We start from the raw sequence: 4970 nt of genomic DNA on the forward strand, positions 1-4970 counted from the left end.
AAAACATGAAAAAGGTCAAACTCGTGTTGTACCAAGAGAAAAAAATAAAATAAAAGGAAAGGAAACAAACAGCTACAAAGAGAGGAGATGGTTTTAACAAGAGCTCCCATTGGTGGCCTCACTGATAATGAAAGCAGAAAAGGAGGAAGTGACGCTGTTACAGAGACAAACAGACAGTGATCGGAGCATGAGAGCAGAAAATTCATCAGCAGGTGACCAGAGCTTGTTCATCTGTGCAGTCTGGGACTATAAACTGTATATAAAAGATGGCTGAAGTCAAATGGAACAACAGTATGTTAATGATTAGTGAACTGTTTAAAGCTTTAGTTTTAGCTTCAATCGGGAACATCGTACTTAGAAGTGACCGTACTTGGGTGAGAGGTCAATGCCAAGCTATTGGCTAATGCTAGCTAGTTAGTGCTAAGTGACATCCAAAGAAAATTCTAAAATTTCAATCACTAAAACTGGAGCAGAGACATCTTTTATGTGCTTTTAGAACAATTTAAAATTTCACCTCCACTTGTCAGTACCATTAAATAAATATAGCAGAAGTAGTACATTTATTTTGTAGTACACATTTAGGTTTTTATGATTAACTGTATGCAATATTTTCTTTATATAAATAAGTTTTTATTCATTAGAATTATAAAGACAAACTGTTAACTGTTTGGTAAAGTCAAGACATTCATTTAAAAATGTGTTATGAATTAAGTCATTCAAGGGTGCTCACAAGTAGATTAGAGTTGAGATAAGAATCTGTTCATATGGTCTTAATGTTTACAGCCAGTGGAGTAAAGGCATGAAGACAAAAGCCTGGAAAGATTGGTGATTCGAATTGGAAGCATTTGTTATTTATTAGCTCTTCTAGCTAACAGCAGCAGGCAACTTTTTCTCTCCGACTTGTCGCTTTTGTGGTCCTACAGGCGATTCTGTGTCACTGTGTATGCAAGGTAAACATGGCTGTGTGTAAAAAAAAAATGAATGCCTTGCTAATGAAATACCTCTTAGTTTTAAACCTAACACAGGAAATTAAACATTGTTTATTTTGAATGAATTTTGGCACTGCCAGTAATCCCAATAAGAGTCCTGCTAATCCAGATTTGATAAACCTTAAAAGTCTGTACCTGGATCAGTGTGATTGCCAAAACTGGATCACTTACATACTGTTAAAAATTCAACATTTACGGTGGAAACTTGCTTGACCTTTGTGATCAGTGCTCAGGTTGACAGTTTCTTATATCCAAGTATTTTTTCCCTGTTTCATTCAGTTCGTCTGACTGTGAACCCAAACAGCTCTCAGTTCTTCAAAGAAAAGTCTTTGTCTCTGAGCTGTGAGGGGGCCGAAAACTCTGCTGGATGGACTCTGAGGAGAAGAACACTTGAAGGAGAGAGTCACTGTGGAGAAACGTGGGGAAGATGGTCCAGTTATTCCTGTAAGATCAGCATGACGCTCCCATGGGACAGTGGAGTTTACTGGTGTGAGTCCAGAGAGGGTCGCATCAGTAACATGGTTAACCTGACAGTCACTGGTAAGCTGAGTGTGTGGAGTTAGTGTTGATGAAGCTGTGTGTAAATGGATGAAATGCTGTAGTTTGTCTCTGTGTTGAGGTGGATCAGTGATCCTGCAGAGTCCTGTCCTCCCTGTGATGGAGGGAGATGACATCACTCTGCTCTGTAAAACAAAGACCACTCCCTCCAACCTCCCAGCTGCTTTCTATAAAGATGGCTCCCTCATCAGGAAGCAGCCTACAGGTCACATGACCATCCAGCATGTTTCCAGGTCTGATGAAGGCCTCTACAAGTGTGACATCAGCGGTCATGGAGAGTCTCCATCCAGCTGGATCACTGTCACAGGTGAGGAGCTTCACTCTGATTTCACCTCTGATTTCATCCACATATTCACCTGAACACGTGGGATTCTCTCTACAGGTAATCCAACAACCACAGTCCTGCCTACATCTACACCCCCACCACCCACTTTTATATCCCTCACCCCTGGATCAGCTTCACACCCTGATGCCCCCTCCCTCCAGCTTGAGTTCAGACTGCCTTTCCACCTGCTGGTCTTCTGTCCGTACTTCATTGCCACTGTCCTCATGGTGTCTTTATGTCGACGCAGAGCCAAAGGTAACATTTTGATTCCCCTTGAATATTTTTAAAGCTCGATCTGGGATTACCTTATTTCAACCGGTGCTCCTTGTTTCTTTGGTAACAGCACCACCTACCTGCACTGGACAGAAGTTGCCTGACGACTTGTTTGACTGACCACTGAGCATCAAGTGTGAGATGCAGCTTAGAAAAGTCAACATAGACTCTTTGTACAAAGATATGTCTGCTTCCTGATCTTCCCCTGTTAGGTCTTAACGTCAGGCTTTTTCCATAAATCCTTTTAAAAACATTAATAGCAGTTGTTTTTGTTGCTTTTCACTCGTAAAATTTCTTAAATACATTCTTAGGATCAATATGTGACTCACCAAAGAGAGAGAGTTTTGTTTTCTTCTTTTTATGTCCATGAGTGTTTAATTGATGAATATTGTGCTCACTTCTGGTGTGCCCAAGTTTCAGTCTTCGGCCCTCTTCTCTTCATAATTTACATCCTCCTTTTTTGTACCATTTTCCGCAAATTTGATCTTCACTTTCACTGTTTTGCTGATGACATCCTGCAGGCCTGTTTCCTCCCTCCCACATTCTCCTCTTACAGAATGCTTATCTAAAACAAAATCCTGGTTCAGCTCTAATTTTCTAAAGCTCAATGAGGATAAAACTGAAATCCTCCTTATTGGCACAAATCCAACCTACTGAAGGCGAATCATTTCTCACTCACCATTGATAACTCCACAGTTTTCCCTTCTCCTCAGGTTAAGAGCCTTGTTGTCATCCTAGACAGTTCACTTTCCTATAAATCTCACATCAGTAATCTCACCCTTTCTGCCTATTTCCATCTACACCACATTAACAGATTACGTCCTTCTCTTTCCACCCAGTCTACGTCCATTCTAGTCCATAGTCTCATTCTCTTCCTTCCTCCTTCATTTACTATAGTAATTCTCTCTTACATGGTCTCCTCCAAAAATCCCTCCAGAAGCTTCAACTGGTTCAAAATCCCTTCTACCAGCACATCACCCCCATGCTCCAGGAATTTCACTGGCTCCCAGTGAAACTCCGGATGGTGTACAAACTTCTTCTGCTCATCTTCAAGGCCTTTCATAACCTTGCTCCTCCTTATCTTTCTGACCTGTTAAGCACCTGACCTGCCATTTTTCCGCCTCACCTCCATGGGAAGCAGAGCTTTCAGCTGCTCTGCTCCCAGGCTGTGGAACTCTCTACCCCCAGATATAAGAAACATTGGTTCTTATATCTCAGCTCAGAACCCGTCTGTTCAAATCTGCATATTCACTGTGAATCCACTGTTTGTTCATTTTATCTTGTGCTTTTATTTTATTGTTCTTCATTGTGTCATTGTTCTATTATGTGTTTTATCCTATTGTGCAGTGTCCTTTGGTGTCTTGAAAGGCACATTTTGAATAAAATGTATTATTGTTATTATTATTATTATGAATACTTAACCGTTGGGACCTCTCTTTTCTTTAGGATTTATATTCAGTGCTCTTTATTGGCATAAAAACAATTACGTTTTCAGTTCAGTTTGATTAATGCAGCACCAAATCACAACAAAGGTTGCCTTTAGGTGCTTTATATTGTAAGTACAATGAATGTTCTCTGTACAATAATACAGAGAAAAGAGAGAAAACCACAACAATCAGATAACCTCCTATGAGCAAGCAATTTGGCGACAGTGTTGCTGAGGTTAGTTCATAGACTGCAGACTGTTAGACTTGATAGATAGGATTAACAACCTGTTAGCTGCAAATAATCATGTGCAGTTCTGAAAGCAGTCTATGAACTAACCTCAGCAAACGGCAGCTAACAATGTTAGTGGGGTGGCGAGTAGCCTTCAGTAATACTAATAAATCACACAGCAGTAGTACATTCATGTCGCTGTAAAAAGCATGACAGTATATTAAGTAATCCAAAGTCTTCAGAATATGTTACTCTCATTGAGTAACTTAACCAAATACGTTACGAAATACATTTGTGTCACAGGCTGGGTCTCTGACCCAGCGCTCTGAGTTCATGTTTGTATTTGTCTCATTTTGTTATGTGATTAGTTTTGTGTCATTTCCTATCTGTCTTTAGTTTGGGCAGTTATTGTTTATTGTTCCTCTGGTTTTCTATGTTTTGGGTTCTTGTATTATTCATCACGCATTAGGTTTGTTAAGTTTGTGTTGTCATGTCTAGGTTTAGTGTTTCCTGTTTTATTCTGTCATGTGTTCTTTGTTCATTGTATTTAGCTTTCCTCTCCTGGTCCTGTCATTAGGTTTATGTCAGTCAGCTGTTCCCCCATGTGTCTTCACTTCCCCTGATCACCTCATGTATGTATTTAAGCCCTTTGTTTTCTGCATGCTATTGTCGGGTCGCCTGTTTACCTCACCTCAGTCATAGTTCCAGTTTTTGGTCTCAGTACCGTTTTAGTATTTTGTTTCTTAGTGTCTTGTCAGTTTACTTTGGTTTCCTGGTTTACTTCTGCCGTCATCTAATAAAGCCTCACCTTTCTGTTAAAACCTTACTACTCTTCGTCGTCATCTGCTTTTGGGTCCTGTTTCATCACACATCGGCGCACCCCGCCGTGACAATTTGGGTGCATGAATTCTGTAATCTGCAGTGGAATACATTTTAAAAGTAACCTTCCCAACACTGTACATATATATGTATATGCTATATTTATGCTTTTATTCATCTAATAAATAAAGTTTTGTTTTTTCAATAAAGAGGCACTCACAGTGTTTTTCCACTCATCAGTTAGATGGAAAGTCCGTGTGCTTATTGTGGTCTGGCTGTGGTTGACAGGGCGACACATTCTCACATCCTCTTTGAGTTTGTTTTTTTGTTCTTTTGCTTACTTTTACTGA

The 4970-nt window shown here is 40.0% G+C and overlaps 1 long non-coding RNA gene across 1 annotated transcript; it reads left to right on the forward strand.

Annotated features, from left to right (window-relative positions):
• Nucleotides 1-1804: 1804 nt before the first annotated feature.
• Nucleotides 1805-2833, forward strand: LOC120736324. The gene is made up of 3 exons (XR_005696468.1): nucleotides 1805-1854; nucleotides 1930-2127; nucleotides 2216-2833. It is a non-coding gene; the product is annotated as an uncharacterized LOC120736324 (long non-coding RNA).
• Nucleotides 2834-4970: the final 2137 nt, after the last annotated feature.

The sequence above is a fragment of the Simochromis diagramma genome, unplaced genomic scaffold (assembly GCF_900408965.1).
Source record: "Simochromis diagramma unplaced genomic scaffold, fSimDia1.1 OVJJ01000703.1, whole genome shotgun sequence".
Classification (NCBI taxonomy): Eukaryota; Metazoa; Chordata; class Actinopteri; order Cichliformes; family Cichlidae; genus Simochromis; species Simochromis diagramma.